Source organism: Spea bombifrons, chromosome 4 (genome assembly GCF_027358695.1).
Source record: "Spea bombifrons isolate aSpeBom1 chromosome 4, aSpeBom1.2.pri, whole genome shotgun sequence".
Taxonomy (NCBI): Eukaryota; Metazoa; Chordata; class Amphibia; order Anura; family Pelobatidae; genus Spea; species Spea bombifrons.
In genome coordinates, this window is record NC_071090.1 from 61,106,379 (window position 1) to 61,121,614 (window position 15,236).

The window sequence follows — 15,236 nt, forward strand, 5'->3', positions numbered from 1 at the left end:
CGTGCCAAAAGCAACAGCAAACAATTTGCACCATCATTTGGGGCCAATCTTCCTAGAGGAGCAGACATTCGGAATAAAGCATGCCTTACAAACCACAGAAAAGAGACAAAAGGGTCCGCCGGGGCGTGTTTAAGTAGAACTCTACCAAGGAAATGACATCAGGAGGGGGCAGATACTTGCCATTTATCCTAATCCCTTTTAGCTGGGTGACAATTCTAACGTGTAAAGGCTGGAAAAACTGCCTAAGGTCAAAAAAGCAATTTCCACAGAAAGGCTAAAACGCCAGAAAAAAACGCCAAAACGCAGGTAAATGCAGTGGCAGTTTTCTTGGCGTTTTTCCTCGCGTTTTTCATCAAGAAAATAACGCAGGACAAAAACCCAAGTGGTATCCTGTTTTGTGATATCCCTAAAGTCAAGTTCCTGTGGTTGCGCATTGATTTCCACTTTCCAGCCTATACATGTCTCTGCTTTGTGTCTTACTTGTGTGGTTCCTGACATCAGGGGTCATGCCCTGGGAAGCCTCACTTAGTGCACCTTACGTAAGTACTGGGATCCTTTCCTTGGCATGTTCAACTAGTGTGAACATTTTTTATTTATTGTCTTGTGGCCCCTGTTTCAGGATCAATGCTATCACAGGTTTTCTACCACTTGAATGCCTTGTGTAAAGAGAACCAGGGGGCCTTGCAGCACATCCCTGGCTGTCCTCTTTGCAAAAGCCAGCATTCATCTGGGGGAAAATGGTCTCCCAAAGTTGATGCGTTTTGAAGCAGGAAAATGGGCAATCGTAAGTGTCAAGGTAACCCAGTGAAGCTAAGGAAACATGGGAGTAGATTTGACTTTGGGAGGGGGATACTAATGGATTCCTCTGGAGACTCCTTGCCTGTCCAGATTCTCATCTGTTGACTCTTTATAAGGAGATTTTAGTCACGTCAGGATGGTGCCTTCTTGGCTACACACTCCAGCTATACTGTACATCAAGCTAGAAAAGTGCTGTTTTTAGACTACATCAGTTGACTGGGATTCTGTATTTCTCCAGAGCTAATTCAGATGGACCCTTCCAAGATCAACACTATTTTTGACTGGCCACTCCCTAATGACAAGAGGTTTGTGGGGGTTGTAAATGTATCAAGGAATTGTCTCATATAATTCAACCCATCCCAAGCCTCACAAACAAACATCAGATTCTCGTGGTCTTTGGGAGCTCAAGGGTCTTTAATAAATTCAAACAACTCTTCATCACAGCACCCATATAGAAGCATGCTGAGCCTTCCCAGCCTTTTAAAGTTTAGGTAGATGCTTCAGAAACGTCAGTGGGGGCTGTCATCTCGCAAAGATTTCCTCCCAAGAACCTTCTGCAAATGGTGGTTTTCTTTCCTTGTAAACTATCTGACACGGAAAGAAAATACAATGCAAGTGATCAAGAACTCCTGCCCACCAAACTTCCCCTAGACGAATGGTGCCACCTTCATGAGGTTGCTACTCACGTATCTAACATCTTAACTGATCAGCATAACCTTGCATACCTTGTGGAGCTCCCACCTTCGCAATGTGATTTAGCTTAAAAATACCATACATCAAATACTGGGCTAGGGTGTTAGATGGCATATTACATCTGGACTGAATGGTTGAATCAGTTTTGTTACATAAATATATTCATGATGTATAACAATGGAATGCACTTCCCTTTTCTCACACTTTGTTTAGAGCTTTATGTAGTTAAATGTCCATATCCAGAAGCCTATTCAGGCCTAGGGTGCCAGGTTTAAGGAGTTGTAGTTTCTGTGCTGCATTAGTAGGGACAGGCCACCCTACTGGGTGATAAAAGTCCCTGGTATACCTCTGCTAAAAGGGCCTGTTCCCTGTAACTGGCTTGTTTACACTAGAGATGTCTAGAGAGTCTGTCTGTACCCCTTGATGCATCTTGGTAGGTAGGTAGGTACAGACAGGCACACAACAGATGAAAAAGCAGGACTGGATGGTAGCGAGACAGGGGAGCTGAAGCAAGGGCAGGGAACTGTAGCAAGGACTGGCACATGGCCTGGAAGCCCTCAGGCAGGAGACGTGGCTTGGAAGCCCACTGGCGGGGCAGACGGCAGGAAGCCCACTGGCAGGGCGCACGACTTGGAAGCCCTTCTGGCCGGGCGCACGGAAGGATTTCAGGAACAATTCAGGACCAAGTACAGAGCCACAGCAATAGGCTGTTCACACTGTAATGCAAAGGCCTTGAGTGAAAGGCAGAGCAGGTATATTAAAGACAGGGCTCCACAAGGTAACAAGGCTCAGCTGCTCTTATTGATTAGATCTGGGTGCTGCAGAGAGAGAAGGGTGGCCACTAGTGGCTGCCGCGGATCTGACATCTAGAATTTTATACAGATTCCTAGCTGACAGGGTGGAATCCTGACAATATGTGAGCACAAAAATGTTACATGCATCTGTACCTATCCAAGCAGCAGCTTTACTTTCGTAAATTTGGAGGCTATGGAGCTTAAAGTGCCAGGGCTGCCTCGTCATCCCAAGTCTGGGCTTGCCACTCACCTTATGTCTCTCTGAGGTGATGGGCCAAGATACAACACCATACCTTGCCACTCACCACAGAGAACTCATGGCATGAGGAAAAGAATGAGTTCTTCGAGTAGATATCCTTTAACTATATAGGTTGAGATACTTTAGTAAAATCCACAACCCTGCTTATAAAGTCAACACAGAGTGTAACAATGACTCAAATGCACTTTGTTCAAATCTCATACAGCAATATACAGCCCCCCTGATGGATTGTGTCCATAAATAGACTTGGTAACAAGATGGGCAAACCAAAAACATCTGGACGTGAAGGGGGCCTTGCCACTGAGTGTAGGAGGGGATTTTGGTGATATTGTGGTAGCCATGTAATCCTATTCTACTTAGTTTTAGATTATCTTCACATACCCATCTCCCAAACCTCCCCAAACAAATGACACTTTTATTTGTTAGAGATGTAGCTAGGGGATGGGGTTTTATATCTGTAATATAATATGAGATCTTAAAACATTTAGGCAATACCACTCACTCTTTAGTAAAATATGCAGTTAAATACAAAGTATTGTAATTATGCATTAATGCTCATAGCATTGACCTCATGGTGTCATTATTTTACTATTTTTTTACAGATGAATGTTCTCAATGTGGAACAATTTATTACTAAATTTCAAGAAATTATAAAAGGGAAATAAATTTTTTACCCAACAGATATTTTTCATATAAGACAATTAAATAAATATGGTCTACCAGCTACAAAACAGTAAAAATAGTTAAATGTTTAAACAGGCCAGTGTTTAGGCATAAAGTGCAGTATAATTACAAAACTGTGGTTTATTGCTTCCAGCATTTTCCTGAGGTTTTTATCCTGAGAGACTATTTTTATTCTGTCTGCCAAGTTCCATTGGCACCACATGCACTAAAGAGACACATGACTTTTCTCTAGTGGCAGAAACAATGTTATAAAAGATCAGACGTGTTTTCTGTTTCCATTTAAAATTATGCATGATAACCACAATTTTGTTGCAGCCACTTAACACCATAGATTGCATATACTATATTAATGATAACCAGGATGTAGGCAATGTCTACATATCTACATCCCTACTTGCATGTTGAATGTATGATGGAGTACATGTTGCATTTTACTGCATGCAAAAAGGTGCTGGCATTATTTAGTCAGTGGAGTTTTCCTGTCTCATTAATTCCTTCCCAGCTACCTCTGCTGAAAGCAGGGAGCATACTTAAGTATGCTTCATGAACATGTTTATTAGAACTCCTATTCTACACAATGGGAGATGAGCTTTCAGTTAAATCAATAGGAGTAGCAGCAGTCAATCACATATATGCCATGAGAACACCGTTTGCCTACCATGCATAGGATTGGCTACTCCTTCAATGATTCCAATTAGAATGATACAGAACATGTGCAAGAAGTTTGCATTCTAATGCTTCCTGGTTTCCGTAGACTAAACACGGGGAGGAGATAAGGGAGACATTAGTTCCGTTTTCTATCTACAGTGACTAAGTGTGTATGCTCTTACTTGCGCGCAGTTACACTGTAGGGATTAGACTGCTGCTTTAATAAAAATGGTTCCTATTAAAAATCCCACAAAGCTAAAACTATTGTATTTTTGTTAAGATATTGTCTTTGCCTTAACTATAGCCATAAATCAAAAATGGATATTGTGAAAGAACAATATAACAATGTTAATAGTATTCCTTTTTACTGTTGAGTAAAAAAAGCAAATTTATAAATCTGTCAAAAAGTGTTGTTAACAAAAGTGAAATTGCTTTTGAATTCTGTAATGTTTGTCTTAGATGCATCTTATTATGATATAAAAGTGCAGTTTTGTCACGGGTTTCATATATCAAATTAAAGATTATTATCATTCTTTTACAAATATGGTAACATATTTAATGGAATATAAATGAGAAACTCATAACAAAATAGTTTGCTGTAATATATAATTATTGTGTTTAGCCCTAGAAGTCATTTCATTCTTAATTATAGCTGCCATAAATGCTATGAATACTTTGAATTATGTAGAGTAGATTTTCAAGCGCTTTAATATATTGTAAAGGTCATTTAGTAAAACAAAATAATTAATGATGGCAGGTTAACTCAGTGAACGATAAAATATGCAAAATAAAGCTATTTTTTAGTTCTCTTTTGTGGATAATTTCATATTCATTTGTCGACCAGTGAGGAGGATAATTAATCTTCATATATACGCTATGCAATTAAAGTATGATGGGTTTATAAGAACATTTTCAGCAGAAGATGTGGCTTAACTATATATGCACAACACACTAACCATCTCTATCCACATTTGCACTCATGACTTTTACAGCCGTGACAACAATGGTATCCAAGAAGTAGGGCCAATAAATCTATGGAGCCATGTGCCTAGCAGTTCATGGCCAGGAAAAATCTCTGTTGCTTGCCAAGCACATTTGGGCTATTTGAATTCACTTTAACTATTTATATACCAACAATGAAATCATAAAGCAATAAATATACCAATGAGAGTTGGTAACTACTCGTCTAGAACATAGATGTGTTTAACTTGTCTGAAACAGAGTTTGACCAGGAGCACAAATACACCAATTGAGTGCTTCTCATTTGTGATAGATAAGAACCATTTGGCCCACCTAGTCGGCCCATGCTGTTACTCATGGCTAGTATAATTTACTTGTAGACTTTTATCTGCAGGTCTTCAATAGGACATGTTCATTGCACGCCCCTTCTGAACACCGTGAAAAAGCTTATCTTAACAAAATAGGTACAACAAACACAATAGACTGTATTTATAAAAAAAAATCCTAAGTGTTATTTTACATCACACATTATGGATTCCTTGTCCGTGGTACATTGAAAATAATGTGTTTATACATTAATAGTATTAGTGTTATTTAAAAAACTAGTGAAGCAGTTACACCATTTTTGTTCGTAAAGATAACTGGCTGCACTAACTTCTGTTAGCAAACATTCGATCCTCTGACCCAGTCCCCATGGTCACCTGCAGAAAGTAGTGGAGGGATAGTGGTGAAGTCACCATATCTTTGGACTCTATAGCTTTGCCACTAGTCACTTTCCAATTGTCGCAATCTAAGGCTTTATCCTGTGTGCATGCTAGTCATTGTATGCCTCTGCTTTTAACAGATATGGTATCTAACCACAGGTTCCTAAGGATCGGTTTAGTGTTGTTCTTACACATTAAAACCACACTGTCTTGTGTAATTTAATAGAAGTCACATCTGACCTTGTTGATGCCAAACTTGATTTCTTGATTTACCCTAACCTGTTTTTGGTATAAGCTTAGTGTCTTTCATACATAATATCACTTAATATTGGATGAGCAATGATGTTCTGGTAGTGAACCAGAGAGGGGAAAATAAGCCAGAGAGATTTATTTTATTGGGATAAAGTTGAAAACTGGGCCCTTTCTTCAATGTCCCAAGGAACTTAAGCCCTGCAATTTAAAATAATAAACAATGTTATTATGTGGCCTCACATATCAACTTACTATTGCAATCTATAGGGTTCTTCATTTGAATTCGGTCAGAAGCACTTTGTGTCTATTGCTCCACTGGCTGATGAATTGAGCACTGCACACTGTTTTACCCTGCTAATGTCTCTGAATTGTAAGCCTGTTTGCCAAGCTATCAGACATGGATAGTACACATAGGTACTGGGCAACTCTTGATGAATGTAATTAAATATTTATATTAACCACTTAACCACTTTTCAGTAATTGACATGTATTCTTTATTTACATCATGATTAAATTATCAACATTTTCTCAATTACTTTTAGTATTAATAAACATTATTGGATTAGTGAGTAGATTAAGAGCCGGCCCTTACATGGTTTTCAGTGGGTCCATGGGACCCAGGCGGCACTTTGACAGGGGCAGCAACTTGCTCTCTTTCATTTCTGTACCTCTATTTCTGCCCACAAACCTCTCTGTATTATTGGTGCCTCTTGGTGCACATCCCCAAAATGGGGAACTACAAGAACAGCCTCTCCCCTGTTTCTTCCAATCGGAGGAGAGGGTGCGCCCAGAAGCTCCCCCTTTTTTGCCAAAGTTCACCAGGAGGGCAGGTTTACGGAAAAGCGGACGAAGAAAGAAGACAAAATAAAAGTAAGAGGCAAAGCGGAGAAAAGAAGAGAAGAGGTAGAGCTGCAGGAAAAAGAGACAGGGACACAAAAGCAGTTGGCGGAAAAGGTACAAAGACATTGAGAGAGAGCATGAGAGCATGAATGAGAGCGTGAATGAGCATGTGAGACAGCATGAGTGAGAGAGTTAATTAATAACTCATAACATACCGTATTTGCTCGATTATAAGACGAGGTTTTTTCCAGAGCAAATGCTCTGAAAAATACCCCTCGTCTTATAATCGGGGTCTTCTTCTCAGACCCCCCAAAAAATGTCTGCTGGGGCCATGCTGCTTACCGGTCGCGAGCAGCGTCTCTTCTGTTAGAAGCAGGAGGACAGGAAGCTTGCAGCGTCCTCACAGAGCTCTATCTCCCCCTCCCTCCTCTGGGGGCGGGGCCAGAGAAGTTGCTCTACAGCCGGTCCCCTGCAGAAGTCTTCGAGTGAGAGATCTGCAGTTCAGGTAAGGGGGTGGGGGAGGGTTTTTGGGTAAGTATGTGTGATTAATGTGTGTTTAATGTGTGAAGTATGTGTGATTAATGGAATGAATGAGTATTTAAATGTGTTTGTGTGTGATAGCATGGATGTGTAAGGGGGGTGGGGGTTGTAGCATGGCATAGGGAGGCTGTAATCCCACTACTATCATCCCCAGGTTCCAGCATGTACTGGCTGCCTTGGCTTGATAGGAGTGTGATTGCTGTTAGCAGTTTGATATAGATATATATATATATATATATATATATATATATATCTATATCAAACTGCTAACAGCAATCACACTCCTATCAAGCCAAGGCAGCCAGTACATGCTGGGTTAAAAGGCATATCATGGGGCTGAGTGGCATATAGGAGGTTAAAATGCATTTCTGGACCTCCAGAAATGCATTTTAACCCCCTATATGCCACTCAGCCCCATGATATGCCTATATACCTCCAGAAATGCATTTTAACCCCCTATATGCCACTCAGCCCCATGATATGCCTTTTAACCCCCTATATGCCAGAGTGGCATATAGGGGTATAAGGCATATCATGGGGCAGAGTGGCAAATAGGGGGGTATAAAGCATTTCTGGGGGCAGAGTGGCATAACTGGGGGGAGGCAGGTTGGCAAATAAAAGGAAATTTAAAAAATATATTTTTCTCAATCATAGCTTTTATTAAACATGAAAAAATAATTTACATGAATTAATATTTACTGGTAAAACTTTTTTCCTATAGGGTCGTCTTATATTCAGGCTTTTTGTTTTTTTCCTAAATTAATATTTTGATTTTGGGGGGTCGTCTTATAATCGGGGTCGTCTTATAATCGAGCAAATACGGTAATAGATGTCAGCGTGGTTTTGGTGGAGGGACAGCATTTCATTCTTGGACCCAGGCAGCACAAAGTCTTAGGCCAACCCTGAGTAGATTACAATAGCCTTGTGAGACAGCTTGGTACAATTATGGTTTATAATTATGATAGAATATTTTATCTTAATTTGGAAAACCCTACCCTTTTACGATCCAAGAATCAGCCAGAGTGTTTTCTTATAAAAGTGTAAAGCTACAAGACGATAAAACAGGCAAAGGATTAGTATACCAGTTTAGTCGCTGTTCATGTTCTATGATATAATTACATAGTTATTCAGGACAGAAACATTTTATATTTTATTTCTGATCACAAACATAGAGCTCTTGAACTAATGACTTGGAAACTGCATTGCTTTTCGGTTCCAGTAAACCTTTGCTTTTCTCTTGCAGCTCCTCCTGCTGGCAGCAGCTGCTGTTTTTCATGGCAATAGACTCATTGCAACATATCTACTTGGAGCTAAGACAATCTGTGCGCTTGAATTTTACCATTTTTATGTGTAAACCACTGGAAAGTCTATAATACATGCTAAAACAAAAATTCAGGCTGAAGTGACAGACCCTGCCGGTGACTAGTTCATATTTGGCAATGTACTGTTTATAAAATTTCAAACATGCAGCGAATAAAAATCTACAAGTCTCAAAGTCTCATGAATTACAAGAGAAAATTTCAAAAAAAAATTGCATAGATGGAAATGTTTAGAAAAACTGGGAAACAAGAGTGTTTTGCAGGCGGGACCTAATTGTTAAAGGAACACTCCAGCCCTCATATTACAGTAGGATAGTGGAACCAATTGGTATATATATTTTTTAGTTATTTAAGTCAGAAAATGAGCCTTCTGTATATTCCTGTCTGCCTCTACCTAAAGCAGGAAGCAAGCATAAGTGTGCTTTCAACATATGAATTGTAGCAGTCCAGCACTCCCATTGCAGTCAAAGCATACATTCATACCTGGCCACTTTCTAACTTAGCTGACCCTGATTCTCTGAAAATATTAACCCTATAATAGCCCAGTGAAGATTCTATGTACTGACCTGCCAAATAGCTGTCATTACCTGCCCAATGGCTTGACTTGCCATTATTTAAAGATAGACCTATTTGAGTCACCTGCATTCAAGCAACGATATCAACCATAACATACTGGGACCAAAAGCACCAATTGGGAGCCTTATATATGATCAGAGCAGTGTAGAATAAAAAGGAGTCAGCTCCAGGTTATGTGACTCTGAGATTTTGGCCTTTCGCCCTGAAAATGGTAAAAAAAAAAAAAAACCCTGAGACTTATTTTTATCCCATTAACCCATTTCTCAAACCATCATAGAGATTTCGAAATTTAATCACACATCCCCACAAAATATACACAAAACTCACGTGTTCACCTATGCTCAAACCCTCCAACAAATTCCATGTTAACTGGCTGAAGACCCAGGGGCAAATTATGAGCATCCAAAGAAATATACAATAATTTTGGTGTCTTCCCTTTCATGTCAAAACAGCTAAAGAAAATACAGTGCCATAAGCATCTTAAACCTGATTGGATAGAAATGGGTAATCTTTATATTATGTGTGTTAACTGGATAGCAACTTTGGTTTACTGCCAATGTCACAGAATATTCCTCAGAAAGAGTTTTCCTTTATTTAGGTCATGCGCAGAATCGAGACAAGGCACACAACAAACAAAAGTCGAAGCATTGTCTGCATGCATCATTCTGATTGGTTACTTTTCAAGCAGGTTACGCCTCTTAAGCTGTATAATTAAGAATGGCCTAGACTTCACCCTTTGCACATATATATATATATATATATATATATATATATATATATATATAGAATAACATAGAGTAGATGTGTTGGCGCGAACTCGTGCATATATAATAAACTAGACATTTTCTACTTTCTTATGTCTTTGTCAGCAATAATATTTATGATAACATAAGCATTTTTCTAACAGCTGTCATGTCTACAAAAAAAAACTAAGCAATTTAGATATCAGCAGGCAAGGTCTGGACTGATTCATGTGGGTTTGCTGACCCATTAAATGTACCATTTCAATGAAGTAGAAAGAGCTAGACCTCTTAGCAAAGTGGTGTATTGGTAAAAAAAAAAAACAACCTTAAACCAACAACTGAGTCCTGTTTTCATGGTAAATGTATACTGGAATTGCTGCATACAAATCAAAGCAGGCTTTGTTTAGTTCTTGGAGTTAGAAAATTAGACTTCTGTCTCATTGAACTCCTCCCCTATAAGCTTCTACTAATAGCAGGGTTCATACTACTGTATGCTTATTCAACATGCCAGGGAAGTGTCATGACATCAGTTCACAACTCTCCTGGTACTCTCCTAGATGTTGGGTTCATTCCTGATTAAGTTGGTATTCATTCCTATTTAATCTCTCCAGACCTCTGCCTCATCTCCACCTGCCCTGACCCAGTCTTGTTGTTTGACTATCCAATTTTCTGCTCTATTAGTATTTCGTCGCTGCCACTTTGTTTCAAAATCTAGCAAAAATCAAGCACCACACTCAGGTAAACAGCTGACAATTATAAGCTTAACAGTTTTTTAAAGTTGGCTTCATTAATAAATTATTTTAGTTTGGAGAAATATTCTGTCACTATGCCTAAGTCATTATAGATCACAAAGATACATTATTTAGATCAGTCCATTTTTAACAAATAAACTATGTTAAGTTATTGCCATAAACCTGTTTCTAGTTTTTCATTCACATTGTTTTGCTGATGCCCTTTTAAACAAAAGAAAATACGTTAATTATAACAATATGTCTCCAAGGGCTTATTTGTTCATCAAAAGATCACTTATTTTAGGTTAGGCAAAATCACTTCCAGACAATAATTTAGTCATCCTTATACTAAAATATCTCATCTGTAATTCCACAAAACACATCGACACCCCATATCACCACATAATTGTGAGTAAGCAGTTTACTGATGAATTCCAACAGACGTAGATAACATGACACACAAGAGGAAAACATAAAATAACATAAAATATAATAAAAGGGATAACCCTCTCCAATCCAGCCCAGCTGCCCTGGAGTGCACTCCATATCTATGCCCAATGCTTTTTAAGTAACTTGTGAGATCCACGGGTCCCATAAAATATATATTTTTTTAAAAAAGAAAACATCTGATGAGCTTTTAGAACCACAAGTCATAACACACTCAACAATACTCAGAGATCAGAGTTCCGAGCACCGGGGCATTCTCTCTGACAGTCGGGGAAGGTCTGCGCGATGGACGCAGACAACCTTGCTGCTAACCACACCTCCTTCCGGCTGCAGCGGAAGTTGTCTATGCAAAACGCGTAGACGTCTACCCCGCTGCCCGGACAACACACTGGGAGTCAGAAGCACCGGTAAGCTTTGGGGGGGGGCGGGAGAGTGTTAAATAAGGGACATAAGGCATTTCTGTAGGCAGAGTACTCTATGAAATGCCTTTTAACCCCCTTAATGCCACTCTGTCTCCAGAAATGCCTTTTAACCCTCTATATGCCACTCTGCCTCCTGAAATGCCTTATACCTCCCGAAATGCCTTATACCTCCCTATATGCCACTCTGCCCCATAATATGCCTTTTAACCCCCTAAATGCCAGAGTGGCATATAGGGGTATAAGGCATTTATGGAGGCAGAGTGGCACATAGGGGGTCAAAAGGCATATCATGTGGCACAGTGGCATATAGAGGGTTAAAAGGCATATCATGGGGCACAGTGGCATATAGGGGGTATAAAGCATTTCTGGGGCAGATGTGCATAAGTGGGGGGGTAGGTTGGAAAAAAAGGAAATAAAACCAAAATATTTTTCTCAATCAGAGCTTTTATTAAAAAAAAAACTTTACATGAATTAACATTTACTGGTAAAACATTTTTCCTATAGGGTCGTCACTTTAAATTGTGATGTAGGGTCAGGTGTGTCCAACCCCTTAATTACTTGTTTTGCATAAATACTTGAACGTGTGCATTTATGTTTCTAAGGCTTGAGAAAGACATGTGTGTCAAAACGTTGCCTGTGTGAAATAAACTCACCTTAACATTTTAATGCTGAGCCTCTGCTTCTTTATTATGTTTTTTAAACTGTCCTGGACTCCCATGGGGAAAATGTGTCAGAGCCCAGCACCCCCAAATGGTTAAATCAGTTTAACACTTTTCTCATGAAGTGAAGAATTTTGCCACTTCTGAAATAATTGTGCATTTGCTTTTAATGTCTATGAGAGTACAAGTTTTTGAATTATCCATTGTTGCCCACAGTTGACACTTTATAGAACTGGATGATAGTTGTTTATGGAATGGGTTTTATTATGCTGAACTTTTTGAGACCCAATTTAGTTATGTTTTATTAATATCATATTTAGACAAATAAAAAATAGAACAGACAAAATAACTTATCAGAAAGGAAAGGGATAGACATACATTTCATGGTTATGTTTTGCAAATGGCTCTAGTTCCACTGGGTGGCACTGTTTAATTGTACTTTTTCCTTCAACAAAATATTCAGTAAACGCCATACTAAATAGTATTTTACATTAAAAAAAATCCAATATCATATTAGGGAAACCACAAAAGTAAATTCAGTTAAGTATGAACAAAAGTTCCATCACAACTATTAACATCGAAAAGCAAAAATAAATATAAGCAACAACAAAGAATGTCAAAATTAATTATTAAAGTACCTACTACAGGTATTACCTGTTATACGTGACCTGGTGTTACTGGATGGCTGCAGCATGTATTACTACATTCTTGGTTCTATGACAACTCCTTAACAAAGGTATGAGCCCAGGATACAACAACTTAAAGACCACACGTGCCAAGTGTCCTGCTTTAAATGGAACAGTGCTGACTTTGGGCACTGCCCCAGTGTCTGGCTGACCAGGCCACTTTTGTGAGTGGTGAAAATCAAGGGCTGGTTGGGCTGATCTCCATGCTATGAAATTGATCTTGGTCTGTGCTCTTGCAGCATAGAACTAAATGTAGGCATCTCATGACATATTGGAGCTGTGCACTGGGAAATGGCATATCCCAAAATTCTGCTCCACTCTGTCTCCAGCCACCCCCCCAATGAAAATGTTGTGATTTAGACTGTTGAGGCATTCTGATACCTTTTATATGTGTGTGTGCATTTATGTATATATAAAAATTGCGATTACAATTGGATAACAGTTACAGTAACAATCTGCCTTAAGGGGTTTATCTTCACAAAACTCTCATGGCATTTCAACAAGTCAGTCTTTCAGGATATTCTTGACTGACTGTACTTGGATCTGTCATTTGTGAAAGTATGTTGATTAAAAAAAACATGCATAACTTGCGGATGCTGACTTTCAATTGGATTTCCAAATATACAACTATATCCCCAAGAGTAACCACAACACCCCCTCATCTTTAAGCCAACATACACAGCTATTAACATCTTGAATTATTATTTGCATTATTCTAATTTTGTAAACTGTAAGGATAAGGTAGGTAAGTTCAGGGCAGAATACATTATTGTAGGTTTTACTGTGCCTGTAGAGGCCAAAGTTGGACAAATCTATGAAGAACTTGGGTTTAATACAAACATTTTTAGGATTGTTAGTAGCCTGGAAAGGAAATGTTCTCTATGATTTGTATAGGACAGCACAAACAGCTGTTAATTTTACAAGCTATGGCTGCCTGGCCTGTGGAATTTGTCCAGACCTGCTTAGGGTAAACTACTACATATTTATCTTTAAACCAGTTAGGCTCATTGCAGACAAGGCATGAATTAGAAGCTGTGATTACTGTATTTAGTTATGAAAAAGGTTATGTTGGAAGGATGTAAAGTTTAAGCAGTGATGATCTGGCTGAAAAAACATCCGCCACAACCCACAACCCTTTTTTTCTTGTTAAATTCATATATTGCATGGGCTTCCATGCATTTTAATGCATGTGAATCTGTGATTGCATTCTGCAGTCACTGAAGTTATTTAAAAGATGGACAGTCCCTAAAGCAGCATCAATAAATGAATTTACTTGTGCCAAAATCTGGATGGCAATAGTTATGCTTTCAAACAGATCTACCACCTTCCCAAAGCCTACATTTTAATGTTTAGTGCATAGCCCAGTCCCCTACAGAGGTAATTATTTTTCATATTGCAGTCTATTTTCATCTATTTTCAAGATTTATAGGATCATGACATTATTTAAAGTAACATTAATCCGCTTTAAAACATACTGGTACAGATGTAGTTGAGGCCTCTGCTCTTGCAAGTTTAAAATCTATTTGGTGGTTGAGGAGGAAATTAGAAGACAGGCGAGAACTACTTGGCCAAGTTAATTGTAGTGAGGTGCTAAGGAGAACCCTTTGTTAATTATGCAGGTGGGCATGATGGATGGCTTTTTCAGGATGCCAGTTGAGGGTTTTATGACTATGTGGGTGTTTAAAATTAGCATACATAGGAACAGGGTAGCTTGGGTGAAATCCTATATACCCAATTTGGAAGTGGTAATAGTGGTAGAAGAGAGACACCAGTCATGAGAGGAACTGGATATGAGGAATGGTGGAGAGAGTACAGTGTAACACTGAGTTCTTGAACTTGGTCTGTTGGGTATACAGTGGAGTTGTCAACATTAATAGAAATATCAGGAAATGATGACAGAGGGGAGGGCAGAATAAAGAGAAGTACAGTGTTTGCAATGTTGAGCTTCAGGTAATGGGGTGCCACCCATAATGCAATTCCTGAAAGACAGTTGGTGGGGCTAGGTAGAAAGGAGAATGAAATGTCAAGGGAGGAGTGTTGCTGGTGTATAGGTGGTACTGTAAAACCAAAGGAAGACATTAGTTGTTCAAAGAAAGGAGGAGTAGAGGTCCTAGAACTGACCTCTGAGGAACAACAATACAGAGCAGTAGGGGAGATTTACAAGTTTCATAGAAAGAGAAGCTACAAGTACAGTCAGAGATGTATGATTTGAGCTACGAGAGAGACGTGTCCGTTGCCATGATAATGAAGGGTCTGCAGATGGAGGGGTGGTGTATTTTTTCTGATAATTGAAACCAATTATTTTACAGAATTGACAAAAAATTTCGGGAAAGCAATTCAATATTTTGCATTATAAAACATTTCTTCTAACTAAATACATTTCTAAATGAAGTTATTTTTTTATTTTGAAAAGTCTGTTTCTTAAATGTCCACAACAAATTATTGGCAGGTTTCCAATTGAAGCAGAATGTGGAGTAACAG